The 26,125-nt window shown below is 41.5% G+C and overlaps 1 non-coding gene across 1 annotated transcript; it reads right to left on the bottom strand.

Moving 5' to 3' along the window:
• Nucleotides 1–24,832: 24,832 nt before the first annotated feature.
• LOC120108049 lies at nt 24,833–24,941 on the bottom strand. The gene has a single exon (XR_005509571.1). It is a non-coding gene; the product is annotated as a small nucleolar RNA R71 (small nucleolar RNA).
• Between the last annotated feature and the right edge of the window lie 1,184 nt (nt 24,942–26,125).

Here is a 26,125-nt window from a genome sequence, read left to right as displayed (position 1 = left end):
CCCAACACATCTGAAGAGATTCAACGCATGAGCAAGATTCCTTATGCATCGGCAATAGGAAGCCTCATGTATGCCATGCTATGTACACGACCTGATATAGCTCTTGCTGTGAGTGTCACAAGCAGATATCAGTCGAATCCAGGTGAAGAACACTGGACAGCTGTGAAGAATATTCTTAAGTACTTGAGAAGAACTAAAGATTTATTCTTGGTTTTTGGAGGATCATCAGAGTTAAAGGTAGAAGGGTACACAGATTCAGACTTCATGACTGATGTCGATGACAGGAAGTCAACATCTGGATATGTGTTCTTGTGCAATGGTGGTACGGTAAATTGGAAGAGTTCTAAACAACCGATCATTGCTGATTCTACTATGGAAGCTGAATACATCGCCGCCTCTGAAGCTGCTAAGGAAGGCTTTTGGTTCAAGAAATTCATTGCAGAGTTGGACGTGATGACATCAGATGCCATAACACTCTACTGCGATAATAATGGCGCCATAGCCCTTGCTAAGGAGCCAAGGTCTCATCAGAAGTCTAAGCATATAGAGCGGCGCTTTCACCTCATACGCGACTATGTGGAGAAGAAATATGTAGAGGTGCAGAGAGTAGACTCCGCGGATAACGTGGCAGACCCGTTCACTAAGCAGCTGAGTCAGCAAAAGACTGAAGCCCACCTTGAGAAGATGGGCCTAAGATATATGACCAATTGGCTTTAGTGCAAGTGGGAGATTGTTAGATGTATGCCCTAGAAGCCAATCTGGCTGACACATTATTAATTCTAGGGACATAATTTTGTACTTGACTGTTTATTATTGAATAAATAAAAGGCATCTTTTCATTCATATTATTTATGTGTCTATGAATCGTCCAAGAAATTAATAAGATGATGATACATATTCTCAAGAGTTGAGAATTTGAGCCATGTATCATTGGTGATTAATTTCTAAATGCTCCTGATCAATGAATCATCACGAGGACGGTGATCGATCCGATCAGTGCACAGATCACTTTCCTTCTGGATGGACGAGACTTGAGTCCACAGTGTAGAAATCCTAATTAGATTAGGATTGAAGAGTTTAATTGAGTCATGGTTCATTCAAGTCCTAGTTGGATTAGGACTAGCATAGATTGAACCCAATTGGCTAATCCTAATTGGATTGGGATTAAACCATAAGAGAGGCACCCAATCCTCTTTGGAAGAGGATTAGGGCATCACAAGAAGGAGGGATCACGCCCCTCCTCCTCTCCTTGTGTGCGGCATGAAGAGAGGGGCCAGCGCCCCCCTTCTCTCTTTGGAAAACCATCTAGGGCTCCTACTTTGGAGGAGCCCTTGATGGCTATAAAAGGCACCATGAGGCCGGCGCCCTAGGGCATTGGAATCCTCTTCCTCTTGTGCCGTGGCCACCCTCTTCCTCTCTTTAGTTGCAGCCACAAGCAAGGGTAGAAGCTCACCAAGTGTTGGCGGCCTCCTCCTCTACCCTTTCTTCATCCAACGCAAGCAACAGAAGAAGGCTGCGTAGGGGCTCATCTTTTTCCTCTTCTTCATCCTTCTTCTTCCTCCTCTCAAGCACTTTCAAGAGTTGAAAGAAAGAGAGGAGATCAGCCATCAAAGGAAGTCTCTGCTTCCTCCTCTCAAGCACTTTCAAGAGTTGAAAGAAAGAGAGGAGATCAGCCATCAAAGGAAGTCTCTGCAAGGGAGCTAGCACCCCGGGGAGACAAGGAAACATTGATCGGTCCTCTACTTCGTGTGGATACCCGTAGAGGCCGGACGTTTGAACGGCTTCAAGCGAACCCTCTTCCAAAACCACGAATTCAGATTTGCGGTGATCATCTACCCGCGCAAGGTGAAGATTTGATCTTCCTATTAGTTTTAAAAGTTTTAATTCTTACCTAATTACGAAAGGTCTCGAAACAACGTTCATGCGATGAACGTCGAACCCGTGCATGCCGATTCCGCTGCCATCTGATTTAATTTTTGAAATATCAGCGGCATGGGCGGGTTCCCAACACCAATTCCCCTATTTTAATCTCAAAAACAATAAAATCCCTTCAATTATTTGTCTCCCAGATCTCAAAGCATACCATCATAGTTGCACGGATCCCAAAGCTCCATCCACTCCTCACATCTCGTTCAAACTCCCAGCATCCCACGGTCAGCCGTCAGCATTAAGATCCCAACATTCCATGTTATCCCTCACTTCCGAATCCAAAGAACAGAGCCGTTGGCTCTTTCCAGTTGAATCAAATTCAAAACCCCGAACTGATCAATCCTTATCCCAACTAAATTCCCAAGCTTTCCAGCCGTTCGTGATTCCTCCCAGGCTATCAGCCGTGTCCACCGTTCACAGCTCCGAATCTAGCAACACCCTCCTGCACCCACGCTCTCATATCCAAACTTCCCTTTCTTCTGGATCGTTCTCACATTCATTCCGTTTATAACTTGATCCCATGGAATCCCCTGTTCCGAGTTCATCCCTGTTTTAGCTTCAAAACATAGCTATATCCCAACCGAATCCATTCCTTCCCTGTTTCACACGTCTTCATCTCAATCAAATCCCCTGCATCCCAAAACAACCTCAAATCCCAGCTTCCGATATCTTCCCTCAGTGAAACAAATTCAACAAATCTTAGCATCCCATCTTCATCACCGAACTCAGGATCTCTTCCCGGTCCCAGTGTCCCATCTTCCTTCGAGATCTTCTCAAATTCCCACGTCCGCATTCTTCTCCGAACCTCAGCATCGGGCACGTCATCTTCCTTCTCCATGTTCTTCCCAGCGAACTCATCCTTATCACGGATCTCCCAGCTCTCATCTCGTCCATGGATCCCACGATCAAAACCAACAAGCCCCAGCCATCAACCGAGATCCTTTTCTCATCCGAATATCCCACGGATCAGCTTCATCTTCCCGAGTTTCACGGCAACCAAATGCATCCTCCCCTGCTTTGAAACAAGAGAATCATCTTTGTCTTCTTCCGAACCAATCTATGTTCCGGATTGATCTTCATCCAGTTTCCTCTTGCGATACATGCCATTCGGATCCACGAACAGAGCCCGAGTCTCCAGCATATCAAATCAGCTTCTTTCCAACGGCATCCACATTCCAACTTCATCTTAGCCGTGAGCATCATTCTCTGCATCGAAGGATCAAGCCAATTGATCAATGCAATCAAATCCCAACTCCTTCAGATTCCCAGCACCTTCAGCATCCGTGGATGATCTTCCGAGTCCATATCCCATGGTCTTCTTCCACGTTGGAGCACATGCAACATCTTCCGAATCAAGCTAGCCTCTCCCCGGATCAACTCGAACCTCCACATCCTTATCCTTCCATTCGGAATAGCCAGAGAAGAAGAGAGAGAGAGGATGCCGAGTCTATAAAAAGAGGAGAGTTTTTCCTTGGGAAAGCATTCCCTCTTCCCCACCGGGGACTGCTCCCATTCCTCCTCTTCCCCACCGGGGTGGATCTCTTCTCAGGAGTTCCCACCGAAGTAAAAAAAAGAGAGAGAATAGTTTGGGGCATTGTGGGAAGGACTTCCCACGGAAAAAGAAATGCTAAGGGAGTTCCTACCGAGTCCAGTGAAGGGAGAAGACAGAGAAAGAAGGAAGATTTTCATATGAAGATGGGAGCCCGCTGCTGTGCTGCTGCTGCCGTCCACCACTGCATGGAAGCCTAAGCTCTTTACTAGGGCTGGATGTAGCCCTAACAAAGGGATAAGGGTTTTATATTTTATTTTACATTCTTGGGGTTGTATGAACTTATTGTTTTTAATGGATATCTTCTTTGAATCATATTTAATTTCTGTGATTTTAAGTATGATGTTCGTACAACTGTTCTTTATGATCACTAGGTAAATATAAGATAGTCCATGCTTAAGAAAGATGTGGTGTGCTACTGCATTAGTTTAGGGTAGACATTGCATGCCAACTGAAGATGGATTATGCCTAAATTATTTTTGTGAATTTCTATTCGAATGCTTATTAGGCTTGTAGCCAATTTGCATGTTAATCCAAGAACGAAATAAATTATTAATAACCCTTGTTCCGATGTTAATGGTGAATTCCTTGCCCTAGGTTTCCTCCAACTGATATCATTTTAATTGCATTTTCTTTTATTAAATTTCTTAGTTTAATTTTCTTCACAAACTTTTCCTTTTAAATATTTTTATTTTTAAATAAAACAACTATACCCCAATCTCTGTGGATCAATACCCGTAATCACTATCCTACTAGATACGTGCTATTGCGTGGTCTTTAAAGTTGACTATCAATTTTTGGCGCCGTTGCCGGGGATTGTTAGTATAGTATTTTTCTTTTCATATATATATATTAAAAAAAATTATATATATATATATCTAAAATAAAATAAAAATATTTTCTATTTTTGTTACTTTTCTTATCTCCTTTCTCTCTCTTACTTTTTTGATTTTTCTTGATCAAGAATCGAAGAAGACATCTGGGACGATCAAAAAGAAAATTGCTGGAAAAGGAATGCTGTAGAGTTTGCCTTAAACATAAAAAAATTGCTGGGAAAATTTTCTTTGGTAACCTCTAAACCTTTCTTATTTAAATTGATTCCCAATTTGCTTGAAATTTTGTGATGATTGTTTGATTTTAATTTCAGTAAAAGTGTGAATGCATGCTTGATACACATACACCAATTAATCCGCACATAGTAAGGGCAATCACCCCAACAAGATAAGAACTGGATTTCATCACCAGATTCTTGCCCAAATTAGGTGAACCAATTCGCACATAGCTATCATTTTAATTAAAATCAATTAGATGTTGGCCCCTAGGGACATTCGAGCTCAATAGGACGAAGATCACCGAAAGTTGCACCAATTTTGCTCTGTGGCTCAGTTGATGTCTAGGCAAGCTTTGTTCCAAGGGAGACAGTTCATCTGTTCGAGGCAAGTGGTTTTTAAGTGGGACCTTTGCAACGCATTGTGACCCCCCCACTTACTTGGAAGCTTACCTGGTCAACTCAGTTCATTAGATCGGATTGGAGGCTTAGGTGCCCTCTTCAAACCAGTTAGGAGCTGTCTAGTGATTTTAGGGCAAATACAAGGACTTGATGTATTTTTCTTAGTGCATGCTTGACTGTACTTGACTAATCAGAAAGGTATTAGTGTATGCTAGGGTGTCGTTCTAGATCTCCTGAATTAGTACCTTTTGATTCTGAAATCGAGCGTTCTATTAGGGCCCTTCGAGCCGAAATCCGTACCTATAGAACCATAGGATCTGCCCCACCTGTCGAGATGGCTGAAGAACAACCCAAACTGTTAAAGGAGTACTTTACTCCTTCCATTTATACCTCTCCATCTTGTATTCGACTACCTGATACCACTGCTGTTGTGCAGTTTGAAATTAAGTCTAGTGTCATCCAAATGCTTCCCTCTTTTTATGGACTTAACAATGAAGACCCATACAAACATTTAGATGAGTTTCTTGAGATCTGCACTACTGTCAAAATTTAGAACTTCACTGATGATGCTCTGAAACTTAGGCTGTTTCCTTTTTCCCTTAAGGATAGAGCTAAGCAGCGGCTCCATTCATTAGAAGCCAATTCCATTCTTTCATGGGCTCAAATGCAACATGAATTTCTGAAGAAATATTTTCCCATAGGAAGAACAAACCAATTTAGGCGTGCTATCACGAGCTTTTTCCAATCCGACGGAGAAGAATTTCATGAAACTTGGGAGAAATTTAGAGATTTACTCCGAAAATGCCCGCATCATCAAATACCCAAATGGCAATTAGTGCAATGTTTCTATGACGGGTTGTCCGAACGAAATCGTCAAATGGTTGATGCTTCTTGTGGGGGTACTTTCATGCTTAAAAGTGAACATGAGGCATGGCAATTGTTTGAAAATCTTAATAAAAATTCCCTCCACCATGCCTCCTCTGCTCGTCAAGCACCCCCGAGTTCTCAAAGAAAAGGGACTATATATGAAGTTAGCCAGTCTAGAGGTCTATCAGACAAAGTAGATGCACTATCCCGCAAGTTGGACCAGCTAATATCTAGAGAACAGCTTTCAAACTTTCCCCAAACACAAGTTTGTGCCCTCTGTTCTAGCCCGTCTCACCCTGTTTTTGAGTGCCCTTTGGCAGCTCAATTCCCTGAATTTGTGCAAGAACAAGTAAATGCTGCTCAAACACAACCCCGACCGGGTAATGATCCATATTCTACCACTTACAACCCGAGATGGCGTAACCATCCAAATTTTTCTTGGAAGCAGCAAGCTTCGAATACTGCCCAACCCTACTTCCAAAATTTTCAAAATCCTCAGAATTTTCAAACCCCACAAAATATTCATCCCTACCTGTTGGGAACCCGCCCATGCCGCTGATATTTCAAAAATTTTTCAGATGGCAGCGGAATCGGCATGCACGGGTTCGACGTTCATCACATGAACGTTGTTTCGAGACCTTTCGTAATTAGGTAAGAATTAAAACTTTTAAAACTATTAGGAAGATCAAATCTTCACCTTGCGCGGGTAGATGATCACCGCAAATCTGAATTCGTGGTTTTGGAAGAAGGTTCGCTTGAAGCCGTTCAAACGTCCGGCCTCTACGGGTATCCACACGAAGCAGGATCCGATCCAAGCTCTCTATCTCACCGGGGTGCTAGCTCCCTTGCAGAGATAGCTTTGATGGCTGATGTCCTCTCTTTCAATCAACTCTTGATTGCGCTTGAGAGGAGGAAGAAGAAGAAGGATGAAGAAGAGGAAGAAGCAAAGCCCCTGCAGCCTACTTTCTTTTCCCTGCGTTGGAAGGAGGAAAGGAGGAAGAGGAGGGCGCCTTAGCTTCTTCTTTTCTTTCTTCTTGTTGGCGGCTGAACCAAAGGAGGAGCAAGAAGGGGGCGTACGGCAGCAAGGAAGAAGCCTTCTCATGAATTAGGTCAGCCACCATGAAGCCCTCTTTAAATAACAAGTGGAGCTCCTAACTTTTAGGAGCTCCCTTGAAATAATTCCAAGAGGAGCGCCGGCCCCTCTTGTTGCCGCACCAAGCAATATGAAAGGAGGAGGGGCGTGTGCCCCTCCTTCATGGTTGCCCTAATCCTCATTAGGTAAGGATTTGGATGCCCTAATGTGGTTAAGTCCTAATCCAATTAGGCTTAACCAAATTGGGTTTAATCTATGCTAGTCCTAATCCAATTAGGACTTGAATGAATCATGACTCAATTGAACTCTTCAATCCTAATCCAATTAGGAGTCATGTTGATTCATTAGATTAATAATTAATTTAGACTTAAGGAATCCTAATCCAATTAGGATGTATTTTAATTTTAGTCCTAATCCAATTAGGACTCTATTTGAATCCGAAGTCCTAATCCAATTAGGATTTCTAGGAATCCTACTCCAAGTAGGAATCCAATTTTAATTCAAAATTCCTAATCTCATTAGGATTGTAGGAATCCTATTCCAAATAGGAATTCCAGTCCTACTCCAACTAGGATTCCCAGTCCTAATCCAATTAGGACTCTAGGAATCCTACTCGAAGTAGGATTTGTGTTTAAGTCCAATTAATTAATTCCCTTTGTTCCTTCTTCAACTTCATATCAATCAAATTGATTACTCGTGATTCATAATCACTTTTCAACCATCGGATCGGTCACTACTTCTAGTGTGTGTGACCCCATAGGTTCTATTCTGACTGGTAGTGAGATATATTGCGATCTCTATCACTATATCATTGAAAACTCCTTTCAATGGGTTGGAACGATTCCAACTCAACTCATTAGGGTTTATCGATCATCAAGATAATCCCTATGAGTCCCACCATCCACCAGTGACACCTAGCAGCATGTAGTGGCTACCCAGCAGAATGGAATGATGAACCACTAGGTGCAGTTAACGTGTGATACAGTCCTACTATCGTGGATCCCTACAGGACGGAGGTCATGGACAACTCGTCAAACCCCATCGTCTGTCATATGTCAAGATTTATTCGACTCGAGTTCGATAATGAAAAACTCCTTTTCCACTTACTGCCCTGGCCAAGGTCTTAGAACTCAGTCTAACAAATCACATAGGATCACTCCTCTTCTATCAAGGTCGATAGATTCCTTATAGGTGCATACCCTACTCCTACAGTGAACCTACTGCAGCCAATCTACACTGCATGGACCCATATGGCTAGAGACCATGTATGTATGCAGTCAAACTACAATAACCTCACTGTGAGTAGCCGAAGCACCGCAGGTCAAAGGACCAGTCACACTACTGCAACATCAAGCAAGTCACTGACGAGTGGATAGACATCCAAGTGACTTCTTGTCTTGGTCACGCTCAGTACCCTTGTTCTCTAACAAGCACCTGCACTATCACTTCAGTGTCCCTACACTGTGGACTCAAGTCTCGTCCATCCAGAAGGAAAGTGATCTGTGCACTGATCGGATCGATCACCGTCCTCGTGATGATCCATTGATCAGGAGCATTTAGAAATTAATCACCAATGATACATGGCTCAAATTCTCAACTCTTGAGAATATGTATCATCATCTTATTAATTTCTTGGACGATTCATAGACACATAAACAATATGAATGAAAAGATGCCTTTTATTTATTCAATAATAAATAGTCAAGTACAAAATTATGTCCCTAGAATCAACAATGTGTCAGCCAAATTGGCTTCTAGGGCATACATCTAACAATCTCCCACTTGCACTAAAGCCAATTGGTCATATATCTTAGGCCCATCTTCTCAAGGTGGGCTTCAGTCTTTTGCTGACTCAGCTGCTTAGTGAAAGGGTCTGCCACGTTATCCGCGGAGTTTACTCTCTGCACCTCTACATATTTCTTCTCCACATAGTCGCGTATGAGGTGAAAGCGCCGCTCTATATGCTTAGACTTCTGATGAGACCTTGGCTCCTTAGCAAGGGCTATGGCGCCATTATTATCGCAGTAGAGTGTTATGGCATCTGATGTCATCACATCCAGCTCTGCAATGAATTTCTTGAACCAGAAGCCTTCCTTAGCAGCTTCAGAGGCGGCGATGTATTCGGCTTCCATAGTCGAATCAGCAATGATCGGTTGTTTAGAACTCTTCCAATTCACCGTACCACCATTGCACAAGAACACGTATCCAGATGTTGACTTCCTGTCATCGACATCAGTCATGAAGTCTGAATCTGTGTACCCTTCTACCTTTAACTCTGATGATCCTCCAAAAACCAAGAATAAATCTTTAGTTCTTCTCAAGTACTTAAGAATATTCTTCACAGCTGTCCAGTGTTCTTCACCTGGATTCGACTGATATCTGCTTGTGACACTCACAGCAAGAGCTATATCAGGTCGTGTACATAGCATGGCATACATGAGGCTTCCTATTGCCGATGCATAAGGAATCTTGCTCATGCGTTGAATCTCCTCAGATGTGTTGGGGCACATCTTCTTGGAGAGATGAATTCCATGCCTTAGGGGTAAGAGACCCCTCTTGGAGTTTTCCATGCTGAACCTCTTCAGCACCTCCTCTATGTACATCTTCTGTGAAAGGCCAAGCATCCTTTTAGATCTATCTCTATAGACCTTTATTCCCAAAATATAGGATGCTTCCCCAAGGTCTTTCATGGAGAATTCTTTTGACAACCAGACCTTGACCGAGGTTAGCATGGGAATATCATTCCCAATCAGGAGAATGTCATCTACGTACAGTACGAGAAAAATGACAGCACTCCCACTAACCTTTTTATAAACACATGGTTCCTCTTCGTTTTTGATGAAATCAAACGTTTTGATTGCATCATCGAAACGAGTGTTCCAACTCCGAGAGGCTTGCTTTAGTCCATAGATGGACCTTTGCAGCTTGCAGACCTTGTGATCTCCATCACTGGAAGTGAAACCCAAAGGCTGTTCCATATAGATATCTTCATCAAGATATCCATTCAGGAAAGCAGTTTTCACATCCATCTGCCAGATTTCATAGTCATGAAATGCTGCAATGGCAAGCAATGTCCGGATGGATTTTAGCATGGCTACAGGTGAAAAGGTCTCCTGATAGTCAATGCCTTCGCGCTGACTATACCCTTTCGCCACAAGCCTTGCCTTATAGGTCTCTACCTCTCCATCCGAACCTATCTTCCTTTTGTAGATCCATTTGCATCCAATAGGTACAATACCTTCTGGTGGATCTACTAAGGTCCAGACTTGGTTGGAACGCATGGAGTCTAACTCTGACTTCATAGCTTCCAGCCATTTCTCGGAATCGATATCAGATATCGCCTCGTTGTAGGTTTTGGGATCCTGTATGTGATCCCTATCTCCCACTAGGAACATTTCCTCGGTATCCTCTTCTAGTATACCTAAGTATCTATCGGGAGGATGGGAGACCCTACTAGATCTACGAGGTGGTCGAGGGACATCGTGTACTGGCTCTGTATGAATGGGTTCAATAGGATCCATGACTCGTTGCTTTTCAGAGACTTTCTCTTCAAGCTCAATTTTCCTCCCACTGCCTCTATCAAGGATAAACTGATTTTCCAAGAAGATGGCATGACGGCTCACAAACACATTGTGATCCTCTGAGACGTAAAAATTGTATCCTAATGACTCTTTAGGATATCCTATAAAACGAGCACTTATGGTCCTAGCCTCTAACTTGTCCGCCTGTAGTCTCTTGACGTGGGCCGGACACCCCCAAATCTTGAGATGACCCAGACTTGGTTTCTTACCATGCCATATCTCATACGGTGTGGTAGGAACGGATTTAGAGGGAACTCTATTCAATAAATAAATCGCTGTGAGTAAGGCATCTCCCCAAAGAAACATAGGTAAATCAGTGAAGCTCATCATGGACCTGACCATATCCAATAGGGTCCGATTCCTCCTCTCTGACACTCCGTTGAACTGAGGTGTACCAGGAGGAGTCCATTATAAAACTATACCATTCTCCTTGAGATAATCACGGAACTCTCAACTAAGGTATTTACCTCTTCGATCTGATCGAAGAACCTTAGTGAGTTTTTATATATGTTTTTCTACTTCATGTTTAAACTCTTTGAACCTTTCAAAAGTTTCATATTTGTGTCTCATACACATATCCATACCGTGAATAATCATCGGTAAATTGAAGTAAAAAATTACAACCCCTAGCCTGCACATCGAATGGGCCACACACATCAGTGTGTACTAGGGTAAGTATTTCAGTGAACCTCCCTGTGTCCTACAAAGGATAATTTGGCCATCTTTCCTTGAAGGCAGAATTCACAAATCAAATATGACTCGAAAGTCAATGAGCCCAAAAGCTCATGTTTCTCCAATTTGTTCATTCTGTCTTCTCCTATATGGCCAAGCCTGAGGTGCCTTAAATACTTTAGATTTATCTCATTTTTGGATCTATTAGATCCTATGGTATTCACTGTTTGCTCAGATATATTCACAGATACATCCATATGTATGTGATAGAGACTGTCAATCTTAAAACCATGTTAAATCAATTTAATTTTTCAAATAAATAAAAATCTTTCTATGCTAAATAAAATACAGAAATCAAATTTCTGCTAGCAATAGGTCACAGTCCCTAAGTATCCTGAGCATATCTGAAAAACCTTCTGAAGGTCTGTCACCCTTCATGTACTTTATGCTTCCCATGTATATAGGACAGTTCCTCTTCCAATGGCCGTCCATGATGCAATGGAAACACTTTTCCTTGCAATTGGCTTTTTTCTTGGAACTTCCTTACTTGGTGTTTTCTTAGTCTTCTGCTTCTTCGCAGGCTTCTTCTTCTTCCAAATAGACTCTCTCTTGAAAGTAGAAACCAACTTGACAGCGAAAACGATGCCCCTTGAACTTCTTCAAGGTTCCTAAGGTAGTTACCAATTTATTTAACAATTCTATTTTAGTGCATACAACCTTGTTCATATGGTAGTTTACTATAAACTATTCATATGAAGCTGGAAGGGATTGCGAGATCAAATCCGTTTGCAATTCCTTGTGCATGGTCATGCCAAGCTTCTCAAGCTTCTCTAAGTCCTTTATCATGGTCAAACCATGATCATGGACAGACTGCCCATCGTGCATCTTGGCTTTGAAGAGCCTCTTGGACACTTCAAACCGAGCTGCGTGACTCTGATCACCATACAACTTTTGCAGGTGATTTAATATGTCCCTGGCAATCTTTATGTTCTCATGCTGGCATTGTAATGCATTGCACATGGATGCCTTTGTGCAGCACCTAACTTTATTGTTATTGTTCGTCCACTTAACAAGCGTCTTACGTTGATCAGTGATCGGACGGATTGGTAACATGGGGATTCCATGGTCTAGCATATACCCAAATTTCTCACAATTCAAAACTATTTTTGAAATTTGCTGAGCCAATCTTTATAATTGGGTTTGGTCAAACGGTTGTTCTATAGGATATGAGTTAAGAGTCTAGAAGCTGACTTTATAATCCTCAGAGAGTAAAGATTCTAGTTAGACTTTTGTACTTGATCCTAATCTGTTCTAAGGTCTTTTAGAACAAATGTAACTCCCACTATTTTCTCGAATCCCTCACACTCCCCTGGTAGGGAAACGGAAATCCCACACGACTAGGGTTTCTAGTGGGTACTGCAGTCCCACCGATTTACATGCCACCTCACCTAACAGTTATTGGTGACACATAGATGGATGAGTGTACAACTCTTGTACAATGCTTCTCAAGCATGTAGCAGTGTAACTTGGTCTCTAAGCCATGAAAACCTCACCTAACAGTTATTGGTCCCATTTCTTAGTTAAGTCAGACCCACTGTATAACCGTAGGAATAAAGTTGTCATTGGGTCCTCACCTAACAGTTATTGGTGCCCAACCCCACCTTTACCCTACAACATCTCATGTCTATAGAGAGGTCCAGCCCCCCAATGCAACTTGACCACTGTATCCAGCCGAGACAAGTCAACATTAGAAAGGCCTTAGCAGCTCTACTACAGTGGAAGACCTATTGACTTAATATTGGTTAATCAGGTCTTAGTGTTTGCAACTTGAGCCTTTCATAAGAGGTAATCGAACAATTGGCCAGGTAAGCAGGTGGGAGGCTCCCCTTACTCAGAGAGTAAGGTCCTAATTAAGTAACCACCTTTCATGCTTTCCTAGACACCAATTAGATCAATTAATCTAATATGACTTGCTCATGTCGGTTCACTCTCGACTTGATTGAGGAGGTTTTGATTTAGGTCTCAATTGGGTTTGCTACATCACATGTAGACCTATCTACCCGACTCTCATTCACATCACATGCAAACGGCGCATTGCAGGCAGTTATAATCGCGGCAATAATTAAAGCTAAACTTTAACTAGGTGATGATCATGGATTCTAATTAGGTCGTATTACAAGCACATGCACATCAATTGATCAAGTGGTCTTCAACTCTTGAATTGGTTCCAAGCCTCCTTGATTCGATCCTTGATCAACCCTTGATCCCATCGCCATCAACCGCTTGGATCACCTTTCATCTCATGCCTTTGCTTCAACTTGATCGTTGATGTACATCACATCACAGAAATACAACCAGATGTAAAATAAAAATAAAAATAATTTACATCTCCTTTTAGGAGGCACGCAGGCCTCTCAAAACATCAAATAAGATGCATGCAAGCATCTGAAAAATTACATGACATCGCAGATCACATCGCAGGTCATTACATTTGATACCAAAAGGGGTTGAATCCTATGATCATCACCGTATGCTACAATTATAATTTTCAGATCTGAAACTTAACCGATTATATCATGACATAGGTCGCTGATCATGCTAATCATGATTCTAAACTTTGTAATCCCATTAACAATGCAATTAGAATCATCTTTTTATCACATAAAAATCAGCATGTAAAAATCAGCACCCCTGAAAAATCTGCATGCAGAATTTTTCAGCATGCATGATCATTTAATTTTCAGATCTAATATGCCTTTAGATATTTAATTCTTACCTTAATCTACGAAGCCTAGGCTCTGATACCACTGTTGGGAACCCGCCCATGCCGCTGATATTTCAAAAATTTTTCAGATGGCAGCGGAATCGGCATGCACGGGTTCGACGTTCATCACATGAACGTTGTTTCGAGACCTTTCGTAATTAGGTAAGAATTAAAACTTTTAAAACTATTAGGAAGATCAAATCTTCACCTTGCGCGGGTAGATGATCACCGCAAATCTGAATTCGTGGTTTTGGAAGAAGGTTCGCTTGAAGCCGTTCAAACGTCCGGCCTCTACGGGTATCCACACGAAGCAGGATCCGATCCAAGCTCTCTATCTCACCGGGGTGCTAGCTCCCTTGCAGAGATAGCTTTGATGGCTGATGTCCTCCCTTTCAATCAACTCTTGATTGCGCTTGAGAGGAGGAAGAAGAAGAAGGATGAAGAAGAGGAAGAAGCAAAGCCCCTGCAGCCTACTTTCTTTTCCCTGCGTTGGAAGGAGGAAAGGAGGAAGAGGAGGGCGCCTTAGCTTCTTCTTTTCTTTCTTCTTGTTGGCGGCTGAACCAAAGGAGGAGCAAGAAGGGGGCGTACGGCAGCAAGGAAGAAGCCTTCTCATGAATTAGGTCAGCCCCCATGAAGCCCTCTTTAAATAACAAGTGGAGCTCCTAACTTTTAGGAGCTCCCTTGAAATAATTCCAAGAGGAGCGCCGGCCCCTCTTGTTGCCGCACCAAGCAATATGAAAGGAGGAGGGGCGTGTGCCCCTCCTTCATGGTTGCCCTAATCCTCATTAGGTAAGGATTTGGATGCCCTAATGTGGTTAAGTCCTAATCCAATTAGGCTTAACCAAATTGGGTTTAATCTATGCTAGTCCTAATCCAATTAGGACTTGAATGAATCATGACTCAATTGAACTCTTCAATCCTAATCCAATTAGGAGTCATGTTGATTCATTAGATTAATAATTAATTTAGACTTAAGGAATCCTAATCCAATTAGGATGTATTTTAATTTTAGTCCTAATCCAATTAGGACTCTATTTGAATCCGAAGTCCTAATCCAATTAGGATTTCTAGGAATCCTACTCCAAGTAGGAATCCAATTTTAATTCAAAATTTCTAATCTCATTAGGATTGTAGGAATCCTATTCCAAATAGGAATTCCAGTCCTACTCCAACTAGGATTCCCAGTCCTAATCCAATTAGGACTCTAGGAATCCTACTCGAAGTAGGATTTGTGTTTAAGTCCAATTAATTAATTCCCTTTGTTCCTTCTTCAACTTCATATCAATCAAATTGATTACTCGTGATTCATAATCACTTTTCAACCATCGGATCGGTCACTACTTCTAGTGTGTGTGACCCCATAGGTTCTATTCTGACTGGTAGTGAGATATATTGTGATCTCTATCACTATATCATTGAAAACTCCTTTCAATGGGTTGGAACGATTCCAACTCAACTCATTAGGGTTTATCGATCATCAAGATAATCCCTATGAGTCCCACCATCCACCAGTGACACCTAGCAGCATGTAGTGGCTACCCAGCAGAATGGAATGATGAACCTCTAGGTGCAGTTAACGTGTGATACAGTCCTACTATCGTGGATCCCTACAGGACGGAGGTCATGGACAACTCGTCAAACCCCATCGTCTGTCATATGTCAAGATTTATTCGACTCGAGTTCGATAATGAAAAACTCCTTTTCCACTTACTGCCCTGGCCAAGGTCTTAGAACTCAGTCTAACAAATCACATAGGATCACTCCTCTTCTATCAAGGTCGATAGATTCCTTATAGGTGCATACCCTACTCCTACAGTGAACCTACTGCAGCCAATCTACACTGCATGGACCCATATGGCTAGAGACCATGTATGTATGCAGTCAAACTACAATAACCTCACTGTGAGTAGCCGAAGCACCGCAGGTCAAAGGACCAGTCACACTACTGCAACATCAAGCAAGTCACTGACGAGTGGATAGACATTCCAAGTGACTTCTTGTCTTGGTCACGCTCAGTACCCTTGTTCTCTAACAAGCACCTGCACTATCACTTCAGTGTCCCTACACTGTGGACTCAAGTCTCGTCCATCCAGAAGGAAAGTGATCTGTGCACTGATCGGATCGATCACCGTCCTCGTGATGATCCATTGATCAGGAGCATTTAGAAATTAATCACCAATGATACATGGCTCAAATTCTCAACTCTTGAGAATATGTATCATCATCTTATTAATTTCTTGGACGATTCATAGACACATAAACAATATGAATGAAAAGATGCCTTTTATTTATTCAATAATAAATAGTCAAGTACAAAATTATGTCCCTAGAATCAACAATGTGTCAGCCAAATTGGCTTCTAGGGCATACATCTAACACTACCGTCCTTCGACTCAATTTCAACACACTTCTCCTCCACCCCATAGAAACATAGCCTTTGAGGAGAAAGTGTTGACCTCCCTTCAAGGTTTGGAAATCATTACACAATTGGTGCACTCTCACACGCAATCTATCGCCAAGCTAGAATCCCAAATGGGGAAACTAGCTAATGCACTGAACAAGCGAGAGGAAGGAAAGCTTCCAAGCCAACCAGTGAGTAATCCTAGGGGACAATACATGGCTCAAGAAAATCAACTAAACACAATTCATCATGAACAAGCCAATGCTTTGACTACCCTAAGGAGTGGACGTGTAGTAGACAATAAGATTGGGGAGGATAACAATAAGGAAGGTGAAGAAAAGGATAGAAAAATGTTAAATGAAAATCTAAAACCTTTTTCTTCTTCTTCAGCTAGTCCACCTTCTGCCGAAACTCACATTCCAAAGGCCCCATTTCCTGAAGCAATTAATGCACCCACTCCCTTTGGCAAGAAAGGAACTTCACCAGAGGAGATGATGGAAATTTTCAAACAAGTAAAAATTAACCTTCCGCTTCTTGATGCTATTCGACAAGTTCCCTCCTATGCCAAATTTCTCAAAGATCTTTGTACCCAAAAGCGAAAATCTAGGACACATGTGCCTAAAAAGATCTTCCTAACTGAGCAAGTGAGTTCTATTCTCCAACACAACACCCCTCCGAAATTCAAAGATCCTGGTGCTCCCACCATCTCCTATGTCTTAGGAAATAATTTCATTGATCGAGCACTATTAGATCTAGGGGCAAGTGTCAACCTTTTACCTTACTCAGTTTATGACAAACTTGGGTTAGGTGAGTTAAAACCAACCTCGGTATCCCTTCAATTGGCTGATCGATCTGTAAAAATACCACGTGGGATAATTGAAGATGTTCTTGTCAAAGTACACAAATTCTATTTTTCTGTAGATTTTATCGTCTTGGATATGGAACATGAGCCTAATCCTAAGAAACAAATCCCCGTGATCCTTGGGCGCCCCTTTTTAGCTACAGCCAATGCGAGTATAAATTGTAGAACTGGGGTGATGAATATATTCTTTGGGAATATGAAGGTCAAGTTAAATATATTTCGTGCCTCTGATCAACCCGCAAAGGAAGTTGAGTGCTTCCTAATAGACAAAATGGATGATCTTGTAGAAGAAGCCCTTTCCTATATTTTGGCAGATGACCCTCTGAAAACATACTTGGCCCACTTTGACTTTGGTATAGACAAGGCCATAGAAGCAGTCAACTTCTTACCTGATAATCAGTCTCTCATAAATTTTCTTCCTTGGAGAACTTGGCATGAACCTGGTATGATCTGATAAGGATGCACTGCGTCTGGCTGAAGACGTTAAACTTAGCGCTCGTTGGGAGGCAATCCAATTTCTATAGATGATTTTTGCATATTTTCTTGTCACATTTTTTTTCAGGAGTCCAAATATTACTGAAGCAACTAAGGTATAATGCTCCTATCCTCCATATGCATCATATTTTCATTTAAAATAAAATATAATAATAAAAAAATAATAATAATATTTAAAAAAAAACAACAACACATTGAGGACAATGTCTGATTTAGGTTGGGGGGTATAGGATTCGAATTTTTGGAGAAATTTTCATATTTTTAAATAAGTTTATCTTAAAAAAAAAACCTAATTTTTATGCTTTAGTGCTGAAATGATAAACACACAAAGTATATAAAATCGAAAAAGCCCAATGACTAGTCAACAGTAAGTCAATTTGAGTTCTTTTCATTAAAAGTTCTTTTAGTGAGTTGTAAGATAATTTGTACTTTGGAATTTCACAATACACATGGCCTGCACTTCTAAGGGTCAGGTTCAACATTATGTTGTTAAGTCTAGTAGCAACCTTGAGTCCTGATGAATCATTCCTATCTAATTCACTATTATCCCATATTTATTAAAAAAAAAAAGAGTGAATTTAGTCAGGTACATCGAAAAGGGCTACCTATTGTCAAAGGTCAGCGGACTTGTATGAGGAACCCGAGCATAGGTCCGTAGGGGAGTCTTAATGCCCAACACCTTATGCCATCTGGTGTGGGAGTGTTGACTGAATGCTCGCTACACGGAGGAATCATTACAAGAGTAAAAGTGCATAATTTATTTATAAATAAATAAATAAAAAAAAAGAGTAAGGGAAAATAATATTGACCTTGAAAAAGATGATAGTGTGAAATCCGTCGTTGTAAAAATTTGAGTAAAGTGGAATATTACAGATAAAGCCCATGAGGTATTAAAGTAAACATCCACAACTCTCGAAATCCTGCAAGATAGGATGATTTTGAATCAGTGATTAAGTCTTATATGACCAATTCTTGGAAACTACTAGCTTTAGCAGTATTTTGGGGAATCTAAAGTCTTAGCTTGTGTATGATCCAGATATCACCGAACACCCAAGTATAAATTAGCCTTACGACTCTCTAATAGAAACTTAATAACTTCAACTTAAGTTGCATACTGACCTAGGATTTGGGCTGACTTAGTAATTAAAACTTTTTGTACTTTTAAAATTCTTGGCATTTATGCATTTGAAATTAGATTTTATAAAACAATAAAATAAATTCTTTTGACAGCAGTTTGTGGGTAGCTGCGCCGGAAACCTCACGAGACAAAACTCGTCCACTAGGGCCACCTAGGGGTTTAAAGCCTTATTGCATACGGTAAATGCAATCGCGATTCCTGCGAAAGTGAGTTAGTTTTTTTTATTTTGCTTGAGCACTAGCAAAATGTAGGTTGGGGGGTGTGATAAGTGCTAAATAATACATAAATTAATATCTTATTCATAGCACTTATCATTATTTTAATTCACATATTTTGTAAATTCAACTAAAAATGTGTTACCTTCATCATTGTATTTTAATAAATTATAAGAGGTAATTCGAGTTGATTTAATTATTTATTGATGAATGCAGGTCAAGTCAAACTCAATTGGATGATGCCCAATTCCTTCACAAGTTCACCTAAATTTCTTTCCACTCGTTCCAATTTTTTTTTCCCACATGATCCAATTCTCCTATTTTAATCTCAAAAATAATAAAATCCCTTCAATTATTTGTCTCCCAGATCTCTAAGCATACCATCATAGTTGCACGGATCCCAAAGCTCCATCCACTCCTCACATCTCGTTCAAACTCTCAGCATCCCACGGTCAGCCGTCCGCATTAAGATCCCAACATTCCATGTTATCCCTCACTTCCGAATCCAAAGAACAGAACCGTTGGCTCCTTCCAGTTGAATCAAATTCAAAACCCCGAACTGATCAATCCTTATCCCAACTAAATTCCCAAGCTTTCCAGTCGTTCGTGATTCCTCCCAGGCTATCAGCCGTGTCCACCGTTCACAGCTCTGAATCTAGCAACACCCTCCTGCACCCACGCTCTCATATCCAAACTTCCCTTTCTTCCGGATCGTTCTCACATTCATTCCGTTTATAACTTGATCCCATGGAATCCCCTGTTCCGAGTTCATCCCTGTTTTAGCTTCAAAACATAGCTATATCCTAACCGAATCCATTCCTTCCCTGTTTCACACGTCTTCATCTCAATCAAATCCCCTGCATCCTAGAACAACCTCAAATCCCAGCTTCCGATATCTTCCCTCAGCGAAACAAATTCAACAAATCTTAGCATCCCGTCTTCATCACCGAACTCAGGATCTCTTCCCGGTCCCAGTGTCCCATCTTCCTCCGAGATCTTCTCAAATTCCCACGTCCGCATTCTTCTCCGAACCTCAGCATCGGGCACGTCATCTTCCTTCTCCGTGTTCTTCCCAGCGAACTCATCCTTATCACGGATCTCCCAGCTCTCATCTCGTCCATGGATCCCACGATCAAAACCAACAAGCCCCAGCCATCAACCGAGATCCTTTTCTCATCCGAATATCCCACGGATCAGCTTCATCTTCCCGAGTTTCACGGCAACCAAATGCATCCTCCCCTGCTTTGAAACAAGAGAATCATCTTTGTCTTCTTCCAAACCAATCTATGTTCCGGATTGATCTTCATCCAGTTTCCTCTTGCGATACATGCCATTCGGATCCACGAACAGAGCCCGAGTCTCCAGCATATCAAATCAGCTTCTTTCCAACGGCATCCACATTCCAGCTTCATCTTAGCCGTGAGCATCATTCTCTGCATCGAAGGATCAAGCCAACTGATCAATGCAATCAAATCCCAACTCCTTCAGATTCCCAGCACCTTCAGCATCCGTGGATGATCTTCCGAGTCCATATCCCATGGTCTTCTTCCACGTTGGAGCGCATGCAACATCTTCCGAATCAAGCTAGCCTCTCCCCGGATCAACACGAACCTCCACATCCTTATCCTTCCATTCGGAATAGCCAGAGAAGAAGAGAGAGAGAGGATGCCGAGTCTATAAAAGGAGGAGAGTTTTTCCTTGGGAAAGCATTCCCTCTTCCCCACCGGGGACTGCTCCCATTCCTCCTCTTCCCCACCGGGGTGGATCTCTTCTCAGGAGTTCCCACCGAAGTAAAAAAAAGAGAGAGAATAGTTTGGGGCATTGTGGGAAGGACTTCCCACGGAAAAAGAAATGCTAAGGGAGTTCCTACCGAGTCCAGTGAAGGGAGAAGACAAAGAAAGAAGGAAGATTTTCATATGAAGATGGGAGCCCGCTGCTGTGCTGCTGCTGCCGTCCACCACTGCATGGAAGCCTAAGCTCTTCATGATGAGAGCACAAAAGTGCGATCTACACATCACTTAAATTAGTATTGTTGCTAATAAATAATAATAAAAGTGCTACATTAATATTATATTTTTGGTGGATGCAGTTGATCGTAAATCAGAGTTAAGATGCGAATTTGGTACAAATTTGGATGTTACATAACCCCGAACCTGATCATGCTGGAGCATAATTAATATGATCAATTACACTTGCACTCGAGCAACACTTGGCAGTCATTCGGAGGCACCGCATAATGGATTCGCTAAGGGCTTTGTTTCATTATCCGAGAGGACCCAAAAGCCCGTGGGCTCACAGCAGCGGATCCGTCATCACGATCCATCCGCGCCTCCCTGCATCATGTTCGTGTCCAACTCATCTCGTTCGTGCAACCTCCCGAGATCTCCCAAGCTCCAGCGTCACAGCAAGGCACCGTATCCGTCTTCTCCGCCCATTCCGGGATCCTCGCACGTCCGAGCCAAGGGTCCCGCTTCCATCCGACTCCCGCGAGTGAGCCACGGCGTTCATCCGCCTCTCCCACATTCCCAGCTGTCCGCGAAGCAAGCCTCCCGCAATCAACGCCCTCATCTTCCCACTGGCTCACGTGTCCATCCCTTCTCAGCCTCCCGCGATCAACGCTCCTCCACAGCAGCCGCGATCACCTCCCAAGCATCCGCCTCCCTCACCGTTTCAAAGATTCCAAGTCCGTTCTTCAGCATGTCATCCCGCCTCACAGTCGCTCCAGCCGTCCGCGATCAGCTCCTTTCCGGGCGTCTTCCAGATCTGCGGCTCGTCCCATCCATGACCTCCCAGCCGTCTGCCTCCTCTTCTTCCGCCCGAGACCGAGATCCCATGCTTCCGGGCCAGCGTCAGTTCATCCCAGCTTTCGCAATCAGCTCGCATCCGGGCATTCTCCAGATCCCGTGATCAAACGCCCGATCCCATGAAGCGCCGCAGCAGCCGCGATGACCTCCCAGCCGTCCGCGTCCTCCTCCTTTCCAACGCTTGTGAGCATCTCGGCTGGGGAGGGAAGGAGATTGTTATAAGAAGGGGCTCCGATTTGAAGAAGGGGGGGTGGTTCTCACACAAAAAAAAAGAGAGAAAATAGAGGAGTTTTTCCTCTCTCTCTCGGGTTGTTCTTCAAAAGAAAAAAAAAAAAGAAACGAGAAACAGGGTATGCCCTGTTTCTGAAAAGAAAAAGAAATAAAAAAAGAGAGTGAAAAAGGGAGAGAGGCTGATGTTTGTAATGGCTTGCTAATTCCGTTGGCAAAGGGGGATGGATGAATCCTTGTCATGTTGCTTTCATCAAGTATACTCTAAACTTTTATTCTAATTGTTTTATATCCATTGGTATGTTTTGAATTCTTGAATATTTATTTATTAGATAGATCTTTTATGGTTTATATATATATTGATGCATGGATTGTTTCGATGTTTGATTTGTCGTAGACGTAACCGGCACGATAAATACTTAGATGTTGAATTCATGTTTTCAGATTGTATACTCCATGATTAGAACTACTCTATCATATTAATCTTTAATCAAGAATCGCCGAGTTTATTTATTGAAAGTAATATTGTTAAGGAGGATTCCGGATCCCCAGCCTTCTCTATATTTTTGAACTTTGTTTAATTATCTATTAATCCTCTGCTTTTAACTTTTGAAAATCAACTAAAAATTACATCTAAAAATTACGCTAATAATCTTTAGATCGTTCCCTGAGGAATCGACCTTGGACTCCCGAGTTATATTACTTGTGCGAATCTCCTGCACTTGGGAGAGCAATTTTTATTTTTGCACCAAGTTTTTTGGCGCCGTTGCCGATGCGGCAGATAGACGTATAGGATGAGTGCGCAAGTCTGGACTTCCCTCTCCATATCTAGACATAAACTACAGCTAAAGTGACCCTCGGAGTAATCCTGTCTTGAAGCGGGTTCAAAAGATCAACTCTATAGTAGCTGGGTCGATGTAGTACCTGGCATCAGGATACCCGACCTCGTGCACATCGAAAGGGCGAATGTCGCCATCTATTCTCCTATCTTCACGAAATTTGATATTACTCATGCATTGGTGAAGTGTGGAAGGTACGGTGTCGGGGGTTCGAATCCCTCCTCGCCCACAACCTTCCAAAAAGGGAAGGGCCTTTCCTTTACCAGGGGACGGCTGAGTTATTAGTATAATTTTAGATTTAATTTTACCTTAGTAGTTAGTATTTTTTTTTAAAAAAAAATAAAATTACATCTTTACTACTATTTTTAATTCCCTGCACAGTCTGCATCAAACTCTGATATCATAGAAATTAGCCGTCTGATTGGACTCAAATTTTGTCAGCTGGTGCAAGACATATTGTTTAATAATCGGAACGGTCTGATTGACATTCTGAGACTTTTAAGACCATTAGATTAATACAAAACTTGCTGCTTTCTGCTTTGAATTTTCTGTATTTAATTTTTTTAGAATAAGAAATTTATTGTTATCATATCTTATTAACCCTTGTTGCTAATTGAAAATTTAGCAAAAAAAACTTTAAGAAAAGATCAAGGGTGATTATTCAAAAATTAAAAAAAAAAAGAGGGAAAACCTAAAATTTCAAATTTTAAATTTCAAATTTCAAAATTCAAATTTCAAATTTCAGACTTCAACTCATAAAATTTAAAAAAAAATAAATAAATAATTTGCTTGATCACCTATTCAATGAAATTTAATGTCATGTCATAAAATATTAAAAAAAAAATCTCTTGATTGTTGCATATAGTATAAGGCATGAGCATAAAATATTCTAAGGGCTGAACCCATTTAAAAAGATAAGGTTGGGATTTCATCACTCGTCCTTAGCCCAAAAATCCCCCAGTGCATAAATATCCTAAGCTTAACTAAAATCAACTAGATGTTGGCCCCTAAGGACATTCGAGCTCAATAGGACGAAGACCACCGAAAGTTGCAACCAATTTCGCTCTGTGGCTTAGTTGATGTCTAGGCAAGCTTTGTCCCTATAAGGGAGACAGTTCATCTGTTCGAGGCAAGTGGGTTTTAAGTGGGATCTTTGCGAACGCATCATGACCCCTCCACTTACCTGGGAGCTTACCTGGTCAACTCGGTTTATTAGACCGGATTGGAGGCTTAGGTGCCCTCTTCAAACCAGTTAGGAGCTGTCTAGAAATTTAAGAAAAACATTAGAAATTGAGGTGTAATGTTTTGTTACATGTTTGATTGTGAATAGGATTTTTGTTTTAAGATGTCGTTTTAGGGTATCTTTAGTTGATACTTATTTTTTTAAAAAAAAAATAAAAAAAAAAAGAGAGAGAATTATTTTGCATGTTAAAGTGGAATAGGGACGACACCGGTCGATTAAGTCGTACAACTTTAGATCATCCCTTAGGACATACCCCTGAAATTCCTTCTCAATATCTCACACCTTGTGAGATGGCTGATTTAAATGAAGATGCGGGGAGTCACCACAATCGAGAACGAGAACCCACGTTATGACTCTAAGACAATACCTACAACCGGCTAGGACTAGTCAGCCTTCATGCATAATTTTTTCCTGATAATGTAGGACATTTTGACATCAAACCAGGGGTAATCCAATTGCTGCCCAAGTTTCATGGGTTAGAGTCCGAAAGTCCGTATCTTCATTTAAAGAATTTTGAAGAATTGAGCATTACATTTAGAGTGCCAAATGTCACCGAGGATGTCCTCAAGTTGACATTGTTTCCTTTCTCTCTAAAGGATAAGGCCAAAACATGGCTAAACTCTTTGCGATTTAGATCAATAAGAAATTGGCAAGATATGCAGAGAGAATTTTTAAAGAAGTTCTTTCCCACACAAAGGACCAACTTTTTGAAAAGACATATCAGCAATTTTCAACAAAAAGATAATGAAACATTTTATGAATGTTGGAAAAGATTTAAAGACCTTCTTCTCTCATGCCCTTATCACGGATTCGAAACTTGGAGAACCATTAGCTTCTTTATGAAGGTTTATCTCCACAGTTGAAACAGTTTGTAGAGACCATGTGCAATGGTAGATTTTTAGAAAAACACCCTGATGAGGCATGGGAATATTTGGATTCCCTTGCTGAGACTGCCCCAACTTTGGGATAACGGGGATAGAAACAACAGTCTTTGCCTAAGCCTACTAGCTCTGTACAGGGAGGCCTTTACAACCTCAGAAATGAGGATGATCTTCATGCTAAAATGGCAGCCCTCACTAGGAAGGTAGAAGAAATTGAGCTTAGGAAGATTGAGCCTGTCAAGACTATAGAACTTAGAAATGAGTGTTGTGGTATCCTGCGATATGTCGGGTCATACTACTACAAGATTGTCCCACCATACCGGCATTCAAAGAAGTCTTGCACGATCAAGCAAATGCTATGAACTTCTACAAAAGCCTTATAACGATCCATACTCGAATACCTATAACCCTGGTTGGAAGAATCATCCAAACTTTAGGTGGAGAAACGATCATCCTCAACAGTCACACCATTCAGCTCCTCCACCTGCACATCCTTCTTATGCACCATCACCTTCTCAAAAGCCAAATATCGAGGATACCTTGCAATCCATACAAACTTTTCTACAAGGTCAAGCTAATATCAATGCTCAAAATACTCGAAATTTTGAAGACATAAGGAACCAATTGTCAATGTTGACTACCGTCCTAAGTGCCCAAGAGAAGGGTAAGCTTCCAGCTCAACCCCAACCTAACCCACAAGTGCACGGTAGTAATAAATACGGCTCCTTCTAGTTCGCATACAGAGCATGCAAAGAGCATCATGACTTTGCGTAATGGGAAAGTCATTGATCAAACCATCCCATTGAGACCCGCAGGTCACTTCTAATTCTGATGCTCCCAAAGTTGATGAAAGGGACAAAGAAGAAGTTGAGGTCCCAACTTCTACTAAAGAAAGTTGAATGTCTTTTCCTCCACCTTTTCCACAACGGTTAAAGCCGTTACAAAAGCTCGAACCTAATTATGAAATTCTTGAGCTTTTTAAACAAGTAAAGATCAACATACCTCTTCTTGATGCAATCAAACAAGTACCCTCATATGCCAAATTTTTGAAGGACTTGTGTACTGTTAAGCGCCAATTAAATATTAAGAAGAAGGCATTTTTAACTGAAAATGT

The sequence above is a fragment of the Phoenix dactylifera genome, unplaced genomic scaffold (genome assembly GCF_009389715.1).
Source record: "Phoenix dactylifera cultivar Barhee BC4 unplaced genomic scaffold, palm_55x_up_171113_PBpolish2nd_filt_p 001149F, whole genome shotgun sequence".
Lineage (NCBI taxonomy): Eukaryota > Viridiplantae > Streptophyta > Magnoliopsida > Arecales > Arecaceae > Phoenix > Phoenix dactylifera.
Note: the sequence above shows the minus strand (reverse complement) of the source record. Positions and strands in the feature narration are given on the sequence as shown.